The sequence below is a fragment of the Canis lupus genome, chromosome 12, assembly GCF_003254725.2.
Source record: "Canis lupus dingo isolate Sandy chromosome 12, ASM325472v2, whole genome shotgun sequence".
In the NCBI taxonomy this organism is placed as follows: Eukaryota; Metazoa; Chordata; class Mammalia; order Carnivora; family Canidae; genus Canis; species Canis lupus.
The window spans coordinates 57,981,793-57,996,197 of record NC_064254.1 but is presented as its reverse complement, the minus strand read 5'-3'; the positions used below and the strand labels follow the sequence as shown (position 1 = coordinate 57,996,197).

Here is a 14,405-nt window from a genome sequence, read left to right as displayed (position 1 = left end):
GCACAGAAACTCGCAGTAAGATAATGGCTCATTCATTTAACGAGTGTTGGTGGAGTGCTCATTGCGTGCCCGGCACCCATACCGACTGGAACCACACTGGCCAGGCATCTGACCTCACGCGCTTCCATTTACAGTTAGTTGAGGGAATGCAGAATCATGTATCAAGAACAGCTGTAGGAGGGATCCCTGGGTGGCGCAGCGGTTTGGCGCCTGCCTTTGGCCCAGGGCGCGATCCTGGAGACCCGGGATCGAATCCCACATCGGGCTCCCGGTGCATGGAGCCTGCTTCTCCCTCTGCCTGTGTCTCTGCCTCTCTCTCTCTCTCTGTGACTATCATGAATAAATAAATAAAATCTTTAAAAAAAAAAAAAAAGAACAGCTGTAGGAAAGATGATGGCACCACTTGGCCACCTTTCCACAGGTCACCTCAAAAAGGATAAGAAAGGAAAACAGGGTCAGGGGGATAGAACTAGAACCATCACCTCCCTCTTTCTTGTGTCTGCAGGGGGAAGGGAATAAAGTAAGAGATGACAGGAGGGATCTCCTGCAGTGATCAGCTCTGTGTTCTGTGGGCAGATTACCTATTTTCTTATGGTATCAAATCCCCTGGTCTGGGTGCCTGGGTGGTTGAGATGGTTAAGCTGTCTGCCTTCAGCTCAGGTCAAGATCTCTGGTCAAGGATGGGGTACCACATAGGGTTCTTGGCTCAGGGGGGGAGTCTGCTTCTCCCTCTCCCCCTCCTCCCCACTCATGCTCTCTGTCTCAAATGAAAAATAAAATCTCTAAAAAAATTTTTTTAAAAGATGCTTTGGTCTGAATGTTTGTGTTCTCCCAAAATTAATATGTTGAAACCTACTGCCCAGGGACGCCTGGGTGGCTCAGCAGTTAAGCTCCTGCCCAGGGAGTGATCCTAGAGTCCCAGGATCAAGTCCCACATCAAGCTCCCTGCATGGAGCCTGTTTCTCCCTCTGCCTCTGTCTCTGTGTCTCTCATGAATAAATAAATAATCTTTTAAAAAAAGTAATGCTCAGTGTGATGGTATTAGAAGGTGAGATCTTAAGGAGGTGCTTAGGTCATGAGAATGGCCCCCTCATCGATGGGATTAATGGTCTTCTAAGAGTCCCTAGAAAGATCCCTTCCCCTTCTGCCATGTGAGGATTCAAGGAAAAGACAAGCTGCCCTCTGTGAACCAAGGAAGTAGGGTCTCACCAGATATCCGTCTGGGTCATGATCTTGGACTTCTCAGCCTCTAGAACTGTGAGAAATAAATGTTTACTGTTATTAGGCCACCCTAGTGCATGATATTTTGTTATAACATTCTGAATGGAATAAAATGGTCAGGATATTATATATACTAGAGAAATAAGTCTGTCTTTAAGGTCTAAATGTAATCTACCATTCTGGGATCCCTGGGTGCCTCAGCGGTTTAGCACCTGCCTTTCGGTCCAGGGCATGATCCTGGAGTCCCGGGATCGAGTCCCACATCGGGCTTCCTACATGGAGACTGCTTCTCCCTCTGCCTGTGTCTCTGCCTCTCTCTCTCTCTCTCTCTGTGTGTGTGTGTGTGTCTGTCTCCCATGAATAAATAAATAAAATCTTAAAAAAATAATCTGCCATTCTGCTCTCATGACATTAAGACAAAGACAATAAATAAGGTGAAGAAAGGGAATGAGAAGAGTTCAGTGCAAGGACTGAAAACAAAAAGAACAGGGGTTGGGTTGGTTAACACTATGTCCCGTGTTCCCTTCTTACAAAGAAACTGTATTTAAGCATATGAATTCTTTACTATTTTAACCTAGATCAAGGACTGATCATTAAGGGAATTAGAATCATGAAGTAAGTACGCCCTCACCCTGGAATCTGACCGTGAAGTGGAAGTCTTGGTAATACTAGTAACTCCACTTCCTTTTTAAGCTACCTTAGCTTCTGGCTTTGAAAAGATCTGCTGGGCCTGTGTTCTGTGCCTAGATCTTATTGTAAAGGTGACTAATGACACAGAGGTCAATGCCATTGAAAGAAAATTAATGTTACTCAAAGTTCCGCTGCAAACAAGAGGCATAGCTCACCACACAAGCCCACAAGAGGAACACCTGGTTTGGGTCAGGAAGCAAAGGCAGGAGCAATCAGTATGTTTAGGAAGATTCTCTATTTGGGGTCCTCTGGGAAAGGTAAGACAGGGCAGGGTGAACAGTTTAAGACTGAGTAGTTTGAATAATTTCCTTGGGTTTGGGGCTATATTGGTGGTTCCTAGTTGCCTGGCTCTTGGCCCTGGGATGATGGACAGAGGAATATTACCTCCTGGGGTATAAGGGCAAGGTCATGAAGGTATGGCTCTGGATTTGTTAGTTTGCATGTCACAGGCATGCTCTGAGCTAGACCCTTTGTAATCTCTACAAATTGGCTAGCCCTGATAAGGGCAGTCTGTCCCCAGCCAGAAGGATTTTTTGAGATGTTAAAATATGATAGAGAAAATATGAAATATGATTAATGACAGCCTGAGGTAAGAAAAAAAAGAAATTTCTTGTCCAACTCCTAACTCTGGGAAACGAACTATAGGGGTGGTGGAAGGGGAGGAGGGCGGGAGGTGGGGGTGAATGGGTGACAGGCACTGAGGGGGGCACTTGACGGGATGAGCACTGGGTGTTATTCTGTATGTTGGTAAATTGAACACCAATAAAAAATAAATTTATTAAAAAAAAAAAGAAATTTCTTGTCCAGAATTCCTCTGAGAGTCTAACCTCTGGACACATACTTCCTTTTCTTCAGCTCCAGAAAAGGACTTTGAAAAAGAAGTTTATTAGTTTGGATGGAGGGGTGATGGAATCAAGTGAAAAAGATAGAAAAACGGGTTCAGGGAAGTAGGATCCAGTGAAAGAATGAAACATTAGCCAGACTTGTGGTGGGATGTTGAGGTAGGTTTATACCATAATCAAGCCTATGTAGCTGGGCTGAGCTGTTTTTTCCAAAAGAGTGGTTCCCTACCTAATGGGATTCTTTGAATTTGAGACTGCAAAACCTTTCAGTTATTGAACAAATCACATTTTCCAAAGAACTTCCCAGTAAATGGTCCCAATATTGCAAAGTAGGCCCAGCAGGTATTGTCATTCTGAATTTAAAACTGAGTCTCAGATAAATTAAGTAATTTGCCCAAAGCTCTGTGATTGGTTCACTGAAGAGCTCTTGTTGGTCTCTTGGCCTGATGCTTAACTCTTCATGCCATTAAGTGCATTTTTAAAAAGTGTAATCAATACATATTCATTAAGGGGTTGCTAGTAATTAAATGCCTACTTAAAGTGCAAGGGCCTTTGGGAATGTGATATTTGCTGGCCCCTAATATGTTCAGTGTTGACACATAACTAGTTTATTCCTTCTTAGCAGTATCAATATGACACAGAAGTCATACACACTCCAGATACACAGATTGGTTTTCATCCTGGCTCCACCATACTATATATGTAGACCTGGCTCCTCACTTAATCTTTCAGGTCAAGCTTTGTCATCCATAAAAAGAGCATAATATCTACTTAATAGGTTTGCCAAGAGGACTAAATAAAATATGTACGTGTAAAAATTTTAAATATGGTGATGTTTCAGGTGGCTGAATTCGATTTCACATAGATAGAAGATCAAGAATTGATCACCCAACAACTGAATAAGGATTTCTGTAATCAACAATGTGAATTTAAAAGAAAACTCATAATAAAAGTGTTTCCAATCATTATTATATTTATCATTTGTAAGGAGAGATAGCATTAGAGCAATAACTCACCAAAGTCAAGTATTTTCTATTGCAGCTTGACTGAACCATGGCTTCCAAATTAAACTTTTAAGTCAGCTTATCCGAGGCAATTACCTTACTGACCATGGGTACCTGATTCTTTTGCCTCCAGTGTTGCCACTAATCACCTCTAGTTAAATAAATAGTCCCATATGACCATTTGAAGGCTTTCATTATGTGCTATATTTCTTGATATCCCTCCTCCTATCACACCAGAAAGAGAGAAAAGAAGAAAAGAAAATATGATAATGTTTTTCAACCTTGGCACTATTGGGGCTGCATAAGTCACTGATGTGGGGAGGATGTCCTGAACATGCTAAACATTGTAGAATGTTTAGCAACATCCCTGGCCTCTACCCAATAGATGCCTAGGGTGCCCTACCCACAGTTGTGACAAGGAAAAATGTCTTCAGACAATCCCAAATGGCCCACAAAGGTCAGAATAACCCCCAGTTAAGAACCACCAACATACAGAAAATAATAATCAGCAGCAGCAGAAAAGAGACTGATTTTTTTCCCCTTCCAAATACTACAGTTTAAGACCTTGTCCAGGAGCTCTCAGTAGATTTTTCCTCTACTGCATTGGCCAGGATCACCACATGCTCATGCCTCAACCAACCACATGCAAGGCAAATGGGAGCTGGCACTGCTCTTAGTCAAGGGAAATATTGCTCTAGCCCATGCTTCAGGGCCCTGTAATTTAGAGTATATATAGTTTTTACAATAAATCTTTTTAGAATAATTTTAATTTACAGAAAAATTGCAAAGATAGTACAAAAAGTTTCTGTATATCCTTTACCCAGTTCTCTCTCCCTAATATTAGCAACTCATGTAACTATGGTACATTTGTCAAAATTAAGAGGTTAATATTGGTACATTATTATTAACTAAATTCCACACTTTATTCAGATTTTTCCCACTAATACTCTTTTTCTATTCCAGGATCCCACCCAGAATATCACATTATTTTTAGTCATAGAGCCTCCCTAGTTCTCTCTGGTCAGTGATAATTTATCAGTCTTTCCTTGTTTTTGAAGACTCTGACATCTTGAAGAATACTAGCCAGGCATTCCATAGAAAGGTTCTCAATTTGGGTCTGATGCTTTTCTCATGACCAATTTGGGGTTATGGGCCTTTGGAAGGAAAACCACAGAGGCAAAGTGCTCTTCTCATAATGTTATGTCAGGAATATATACTATCAACATGATTTATCACTGCTGTTGTCACTTTTAATCATTTAGTTAAAGTAGTGTTTGCTGGGTATCTCCATTATAAAGTCACTATTTTTCTCTTTCCATAATCCATTCTTTGGAAGCAAGACAAAGTTCAGCTCATACTGAAGGGGAGAGGAATTAAGTTCCATCTCATGGTGGGAATGATATTTACATATGTTGTTTGGAATTCTTCATTAAAAAAGTCTTACCTCTTTTTATCTATTTATTCAATTATATATCAGTATTGATTCAAGTGTTTGTATTTTGTTACTTGGGTTATAATCCCACATTATTTTGTTGTTTTTGCTCACATTGTTTCAGTTTAGGCTATTGGGGTCTCTTTCAGGTTGACTCCTGTGTTCTTCTGACATAATCCCAATTTTTTGTTTTGGGAGTACTTTCCTTCCTCGCTGGTATTATGTGTCAGAACCACCTTGTATTTTCTCTACTCAGTCTTAAAATTACCCATTTCTTCAAGGATCCTGGGTTCCTTTTATTGGAGAGTGGTATTTACAAGCCAAGATTTGGGTGTGAGTATGCTCATTACAATTGGGTATAAGTGCTTCCAACTCCTCTCAGCACATAATATGTTTTATAAACATATATGTTTTAATATATACATTTTAGCATATATATACTAATACACGTATACAAACTTATGTATACCTACTCCATACCTATCTGTGTATATACATGAGCAGAGCTAATTCTGTAATCTCTGATTCTAATTCGTTACCAGAGAGTTCATTCTATCTTTCTTCACTTGATGATTTGTAACTTCTTTCTCTGACAGTGAGAAACCTGGTTCCCATTATGTACTATCCATTTACTTATGCATTCAACCTCAGCATGCATGTAAAACAAGTCCAAAATTGTTAATCTATACTCCTGTGAGAAACAGATGTACAAACAAGAGTACAGTGATTTTTTTTAATATTTTATTTATTTATTCATGAGAGACAGAGAGAGAGAGAGAGAGAGAGGCAGAGACACAGCAGAGGGAGAAGCAGGTTCCATGCAGGGAGTCTGATGTGGGATTCGATCCCGGGGCTCCAGGATCATGCCCTGGGTCGAAGGCAGGCACTAAACCGCTGAGCCACCCAGGGATCCCCAGAGTACAGTGTTTACATACAGTTCTTTTTGTTTTTAGCCTTATAGGTTCCAGTGGAGTACGTTTTTTAATCAGAACGTTTATACAGAGAGAACCCCACAAAATTTTTTGCCTAAACCCCACACCCTAGCAGTGGCCCTGTTCTCTTTCCCATTAATCCCATTATCATTTTAATGCCTTGATGTATATTCCCATTTTTCTCCTTGCTCAAACATAAATAAGCACACAGGAATATGAATACTATATAGGTGTGTTTGCTCATTTGGTCTGGGGTTAGAGTTTGAGAAATGGAATGTTGTAGAAGCAACCCAAGCAATTCTAAGGTATAGTCATGGTTAAGAATCACCACTCTAAGCCAATCATGGTCAATCTAATCAAGGCTATATCTTGCTTGTGTGTATGACCTTTATCTATGTAAACAAACAGGCAAACAGAAGAAATAAGTAGAAAATGAAGTAAAGTGGAACTGATGTTGAAAGTTTATGATGTAGGGCCTGGGTTGCTCAGTGGTTGAGCATCTGCCTTTGGCTCAGGTCGTGATCCTGGGGTCCTGGGATTAAGTCCCACATCAGGCTCCCCACAAGGAGCCTGCTTCTTCCTCTGCCTATGTCTCTGCCTCTCTCATGAATAAATAAATAATCTTTAAAAAAAGAAAGTTTATGATGTAGACAAAAGCTGAAGAACATACAAACTAAAGTTATAATGAACAGAAACGATGAAGCAGACACATAGTGGGGAGACTATATAGGCCAGTTGGGAACAAGAAAACAGAAAACAGAAATACGCCTCAATTTTCAACAGTTTTCTAGATACAATTCTAGTGTCAATCATATCTTTAGAGTGAACTGTAAATTTCTGGAAGTAACCTTAGTAACCAAGAGTCTAATTAAAATATATAGATGTGAAATAAAAGTGAATGAAAGAGGGAAGGGAATTGGCCAGTGTTGCAGGGATTAAGGATGTAATAGAAGAGAGCATCCAGTCCATAGCCAGATGATAAGATCCATTCTGCATTTGGGTTTGAAGAGAAAGAGTATATTAAAGTCATATTTGATCATTTGGGAAGGCCACTAAGGCATTTGGACTTCCACAGGGTTTGGGAATCTGTCTTTCATTCGTGCAGACTCAGAAACCTGAGCTGCCAGCTAGGTTTAGATCATCTAGATCATCTCTTAGGTGTGAACACACAATAATCATCCCCAGTGAAGTTCATATATTAAAAACCAAGTATAAATGTATTGGTTTATGTGGACAATAGTTGCCAAATTTATCAGGTATTTTTGTTTACTTCTAAGAGCATTGTATTTCTATAGGCAAATCCATGTGAAAAGCCAAATTACTATTGGAAGATTTCTTGATAGGTATACAATTTAGATCAAAAGAAGCTGGAACACCTGGCTGGCCCAGTGGTTGAGCGTCTGCGTTTGACTCAGGGTGTGGTCCCAGGGTCCCGGGATTGAGTCCCACATCAGGCTCCCTGTGAGGAGCCTGATTCTCCCTCTGCCTATGTCTCTGCCTCAGTCCATCTCTGTCTGTCATGAATAAATAAATAAAATCTTTAGATCAAGAGGAGCTAGCTGCAGTTAGTGCTAGCAAGTTACAACACTCAGATGTATCCACTTCTAAGAATTTACCTGCTGAAGAGCTTAGATACTTAAGTCTGTGAGCCAGAGCCACCGAAGGTGCTGAAGTCAGAATAATACACCCACCCCCATCCAAAGATGTCCAAATCTTAATACCCAGAACCTGTGAATATGTTAAATGGCAAAAGGGAGTTAAGTCTGCAGATGGAGTTAAGGTTGCTAATTGGTTGAATTTAAAGGGACTATTCTAGATTATTCAGGTGGGTCCAATATAATAAGCACAAGCTTTAAGTATAGAAAAGAGAGGCGATCTCTCTCTCTGTGACTATCATAAATAAATAAAAATTAAAAAAAAAAAGAGAGGTGAATGTGAGAGTTCTGGTTCGTGAGAATTAGTTGGCATTATTAGCTTTGCAAATGAAAGGGAGGGATCCTGGGTGGTTTAGCGCCTGCCTTTGGCCCAGGGCTTGATCCTGGAGTCCCAGGACCGAGTTCAGGTTCCCTGCATGGAGTCTGCTTCTCCGTCTGCCTGTGTGTGTGTGTGTGTCTCTCATGAATAAATAAATAAAATCTTAAAAAAAAAAAAAAAAAAAAGAAAGGGGCCATGAACCAAGGACTGTGGGCAGCCCCGGAAGTTGGAAAAGGCAAGAAAACAGATTCTCCTCTAGATTTTAGAAAGGAACACAGCCCTGCTGACATCCTGATTTTCGCTCAGTGAGACCGATTCATTTAGGACCTTAGAATTATAAGATGAAAAAAAAATGTGTTGTTTTAAGCCACTGTTTATAGTAATTTGTTATAGCAGCAATGAGAAACTCATAGAGACACTCTGTCAATTTAACCATTCTGACTTCCATTTATATATTCCACAAATTTTCCTTTTTTTTTTTCTTGTTTAAACAAAATGACATAATTACTTGTTAACTTTTAGTTGCAATCATAATCCTGATAGGCTTCCCCAAATGAATCCCCTTGCCTGGACTGAAGGCCAATCACCAATTATTTGGACTTTTTTCTGTTCTGGGGAATCTTCTTAAAAATGGGCCATTCAGGGCACCTAGGTGGCTAAGTTGGTTAAGCATCTGCCTTTGGCTCAGGTCACAATCCCAGAGTCCTGGGATGGAGCCCCATGTCAGGCTCTCTGCTCAGTAAGAAGTCTCCTCCCTCTCCCCACACCTGCTCTCCTTCTCTCTCTCAAATAAATAAAATCCTTTTTCGGGGGGCCCATTTTTTTGGTCCTGGGAATCTTCATACAATAAGGATACTAGCCTCTGGCTCTCAGGTTTCTTAAGATACACATTGTCTTCTCTCAAAGGCCATCCTAGAGACCTGAAACCAGAGTGAATTCTGGAATCCCTAAAAAATTTGGAGATTCCAAACCTAGAGGTATACAGGGCAAAACAAACACCTAATGGCATAAATAAACTGGCACATTATAAATCAACATATTTTATTATTATTCTCTGTGGAGTGCAGTTGTTAAAAGTGTCAAGGACTAGTATTAAGAGGCAGAGTACATCTTTGTACCAAGATAGCACTATTTTCCTTACCTCTGAAAAGAGTTCTTTATAGTCCAGATTGTAGAATCTAAACTTGTTTTATACAATGGAAGCTAAAAGTAAAAATAAGTAAAATGTAAGAATTATCGAGCTCTTACATTTTCTAGGCACTATTCCAATTTAAGATTCATTTATAGCTCACCAGAACTCTGTGAGTTGGGAACTATGATTATCCCTATTTTACAGATGAAGAAACTGAGGTTCAGAGTGATTAAGTAGTTTGACCAAGGTTATTCACCTAGACTGAATGTGAATTCATATGTGGAAGTTCTGATACCCACAGGGGTATTTAGAGGGGGAGCCTTTGGGAGTTAATTAGGTTTAGATGAAATCATAAAGGTGAGGCCCTGATGATAGGATTAGTATCCTTATTCTCTGTCTCTCTCTGCCCCATGAAGATACCCAACGGCAATCCAGGAAGACAGTTCTCTCCAGGAATCAAATCTGCTGGCACCTTGATCTTGGACTTTGCAGCCTCCAGAACTGAGAAATAAATGTATGTTGTTGAAGCCACCCAGTGTGTGGTATTCTGTTACAGCAGTCTGAGCTAAGTTATACAACTAGTAAGTGGCAGAGCTATTACCTGACCTTGATCAGTCTAACTTAGAGACTGAGTTATTAACTGTATGTGTTTTACCATAAGTTAGAGGTTTACTCATCTTCCACAAATCTGTTTCCAGGAATTAAAATAAAGGGAAGCACAGTGAATGACTAAATAGAGGAAAGGATATTTTCATAATAAAGCCTATTAGTACCAAAGCAAATTACAATAATAATTTAATTAAAAGTAATGAGTGGTCACCAATACAAGTGCTTAGGAAGAGAAACCTGAAATAATGTGTTTACAGTACCTTAGTCATTATAGTTTTATTTATCTTATTTTTAAAATATTTTATTATTCACTCATGAGAGACACACAGAAAGAGGCAGAGGGAGAAGCAGGCACCCTGGAGGGAGCCCCATGTGGGACTCCGTCCAGGAACTCCAGTATTGTGCCCTGAGCCGAAGGCAGACACCCAGGCATCCCAGTCATTATAGTTTTATTAAAACTGTATTGTTGGGTGAAAAGCTCATTGTTTTGGGAATCTGAAGAACTAGACTCTTGCTGTTTTGCCATTAGCCAGCTAAGTGAGCTTGATAAAGCCACTATATTTATAGGCTCTAGTTTTTGAGAAATAGCATTCATACTTCTGGAGAAGGCACTGTAGGAAAAAGGATAAATATGTTTTTTAAATCACAGGAGAATCAATACTAGCATCAAGAATTTATTGATTGTGGGACGCCTGGGTGGCTCAGCGGTTTAGTGCCTGCCTTCAGCCCAGGGTGTGATCCCTGGGTCCTGGGATCGAGTCCCACATCGGTCTCCCTGCATGGAGCCTGCTTCTCCCTCTGCCTATGTCTCTGCCTCTCTGTGTGTATCTCATGAATAAGTAAATACAAATCTGTAAAAAAAAAAAAAAAAAAGAAAAAAGAATTTATTGATTGTATCTCTATTTGAAATGTATAAGTCAAAAATTAGAAGGGACAGGACTGATTGATTTCCTTAAGTAATTAAGTAGGTGATAAAGTGAGTAGTGAGGACTGAGAAACAATACTAAAATTATAAAGAAAAGTTTAAAAAAACTATCAGTAAAACTAAGCAAATCTATATGGCTCATTATCTCTTGCATCCAGGTAAACTGGGATTTCCGGGCATTTTAAGAGCTTTGATAAATTGCTCTATCCCACCACAGAAATCCTTAAATTAAGTTAGCTTTTGGTTCAAGTCAGTTCAATTCAACCTACATTCACAGGGTACCCTCAGAGATGATTTGCCCTGAAGCTAACGAAGACTGAGCTTCATTCAGGTCCCTGACTTACACAGCCACAGGGAGCATTGGAGCTGCTGGCTATGTGGAGTTCTGGTTGGGTAGCAGAAACCAGGTTGCAGAAATGTGGAAAGAATTTCTATGTGACATTTGTGGTAAATTGCCTAAAAGAGTTCACAGAAGAAAGGGACCTGAATCTCCAAGGCCTCAGCCACTTGTTTTATCTCTATTTTACATTCTACATGTTCCTTTTACACCTAACTCTGTGTTTATAACACTACATATTTTCTCTTTAAGCACCTTGCCCATTTATACCTCAGTTTCAAATACCAGTGTCTTCTGTGCCTACCATGTGTTATGCCTTGAACAAAAAGAGGTACACAGATGAAGGAGTTCAGTTTGGTAGGGAAGAAGAGTGGAGACTTAGACATGAAACAATGCTACCCTAGTAGTAGAAACAAAGTATAATAGGGGCACATAGAACAAAACATTTAACAATATTAATTTGTTGCAGTGTCCTTGTCTTCTTAAAGATACTGAACTGCTAAAAACCTCAGAGTTGAAGTAACTCTGAGCCTCTGTGAAGTAGCCTATAGCCTGTTTGGATTTTTTTGTTTTTTAAGATTTTATTCATTTTGGGTTCCCTGGGTGGCTCAGTGGTTTAGCGCCTGCCTTCTGCCCAGGGTGTGTTCCTGGAGCCCCGGGACTGAGTCCTGCATTGGGCTCCCTGCGTGGAGCCTGCCTCTCTCTCTCTCTCTGTGTCTCTCATGAATAAATAAATAAAATCTGAAAAAAAAAAAAAAGATTTTATTCATTTATTTGAGAAAAAGAGAGAGAGAACCTGCACAAGCATGGGGAACAGCAAGCAGAGGGAGAAACAGGCTCCTCGCTGAACATGGCTCCAGTCATGGTCCCGGGGTCCTGTAATCCAGGCCCATGTTGGGCTCCCTGTCCAACCCAACCCCATTGTTGGTCCTGGATTACCCCGGGACCCCGGGACCATGACTGGAGCCAAAGGCACAAGCTTAAGTGAGACACCCAGGTGCCCTGGCCTAGTATTTTTTAAGTTACCACTTCTCAAACTTTTTTTTTATTGCTATCTGCAGGGTAGCAGACAATACTGTTCAAACATACTACATGTTCCCCTACATTTCTCAGCCTCCCTTGTAGTGAGGTTGGGAGTCATGGGCCTATTCTGGTCAATAGGTATGAGAGGAAGTGATTGTAATGTTTCTGGTTCAAGCCTAGAGGCCCAGAGCCAAGATGTAATAGCTGAAAGATATAAGTATGCTAGATCCTTGAAATTCTGAATAAACCACCATGGAGGTGATTGTGATCCAAGTCAGACTTTATGGTAATTACATGTGCACATTATATGTGCATATACATAGGCATATATGTGAATCAAAATTTTAAGATAATACTGTTATAATACTTGCTGTTTCTGACATACCTGGTATTTTAGTTCCTTCAGGGAAAATGCTTATCAGACTCACAATGTCACTACATCCTAATTGGTCTCCACCCACAAAGTGAAAAATAAAGTCTTTTTATTAAAAATTTTTTTCTAATTTTATCTTTTTAATTTTTTGATTCCAGTATAATTAACATATAGGGTTATATTCGTTTCAGATGTACAATAGACGGATTCAGTAATTCTCTACGTTGCTTGTGGGTAAGCTGCCGCGGAGCTTACCTGAGCCCTGCATCTAGTTACCCTCAGCACACCGCGGTTAGGGGAGGCCCTGAGCCAGCACGCTGGCTCCTGACCACATTGTTCTCCAGAGACAGCTTTTCCACTTGCTCCTCCAGGAGTTAGTTAATAGCCTCCTTACACCTCATATGGCAGGACTGCAAAAAAGCATTGTGAGGGACAATTCATTCACCCTTTGAAGTGAACGTGTTTTTCTGTTTCCCAAGGTTAATCATTCCTATAGCTAATCTGCTAGCTCTCTCAATAAAAGCTGGATGAGACAAAGCCTCCCCTCCAGTGGAGGGTTCTCGGGCCTTGGAACCCCACACTGAAATTCAGTGAGCCTCCGAGTTTTTTTGTTTTTTGTTTTTTTTTTTTTTTTAAGATTTCATTTATTTATTCATGAGAATACACAGAGAGGAAAGAGAGAGAGGCAGAGGGAGAAGCAGGCTCCATGCAGAGAGCCTGACGTGGGATTCGATCCCGGGTCTCCAGGGTCACGCCCTGGGCCAAAGGCGGCGCTAAACCGCTGAGCCACCCGGGCTGCCCGCTCTGAGTCTGTCTTCGTATATCCTTGCCTCGGAACCATCCTGGCTCCTGGCTCCTGGCTCCTGGCTCCGTGGCAATTACTCAACGCTGATCACGGGTACGTGTACTCTTGCTCCTCTTCATCTTTTTCACTCCCACCCGCCTCCTCTCTGGCAACCACCAGTTTGTTCTCTGTATTTAAGATTATGGGTTTTGTTTTTTTTTTGTTTTTTTGCCTCTTTCTTCTTTCTCCATTTGTTTAGTTTCTTAAATTGCGCATGAATAAAAATCACATGCTATTTGTCTTTCTCTTATTTCACTTAGCTGTAACGTAAGCCGCTCAGCACACTGGCCTGCTAGGGACAGCTTTCAGGCGTACCCGATTATTCAGAAGGGTAACTTTTACAATAAATACAATGTCACAGTGATAATAAAAGTGGGAAATACAGGTGATTTTACCTTGTAAAATTAAATTATTGTGGGCAGCCCCGGGGGGGCTCCGCGGTTCAGGGCCTGCCTTCAGCCCAGGGCGTGACCCCGGGGTCCCGGGGTCGAGTCCCACGTCGGGCTCCCTGCGTGGAGCCTGCTTCTCCCTCTGCCTGTGTCTCTGCCTCTCTCTGTGTGTGTCTCTCATGAGTAAATAAAATCTTTTAAGAAAATTAAATCATTGCATTTTTGGCTGTTTCTATTTGGTACTTAGAGGTGAATACACATACATACGTATGGAATGAAGGAAAAATGTTTTCCACAGTTCTGCAAACCGGGCCGTCTCTGGCAACCGCAAAGCACCGCCTCCCTAAAAGTTTGCATTCCGGCCCAAAAGGACCCGGTTGAGGACGTATTCAGGCTGCGGCAGGCAGGTTCTGACAGGTCCTTGAGGACAAAATGATCTTCATCCGTCTTCTCAATAGCAGGAGAAAGAAGCGAAGCCAGGAAATCTTACACTTTCACGAGGCGCCACAGGGGAGGCCTGTAAGATGAAGGAACAAAAACCCCAACGCGGCCCACGCGTCCGCCTCCCTCAGCGACCGGACGTGGCTTGCGGACAACAGCCCCCGAGCTCCAGGCCGGAACCGGGACGCAAGTCTCGCGAGAGCCCCCGGCCGCCGGGAGCCTTCCGTGAACTCGAGT

The 14,405-nt window shown here is 41.3% G+C and overlaps 1 long non-coding RNA gene across 2 annotated transcripts; it reads right to left on the bottom strand.

The window, feature by feature from the left end:
- Nucleotides 1-371: 371 nt before the first annotated feature.
- Nucleotides 372-14,405, bottom strand: LOC125752265 (uncharacterized). 2 transcript variants are annotated; one of them, XR_007401329.1, is made up of 4 exons: nt 12,750-14,405; nt 9,237-9,298; nt 1,210-1,255; nt 372-426 (listed from the first exon to the last, which is right to left on the bottom strand). It is a non-coding gene; the product is annotated as an uncharacterized LOC125752265 (long non-coding RNA). The 2 variants fall into 2 exon arrangements; XR_007401328.1 differs by lacking the exons at nt 372-426; nt 1,210-1,255 and having other exon boundaries at nt 5,918-9,298.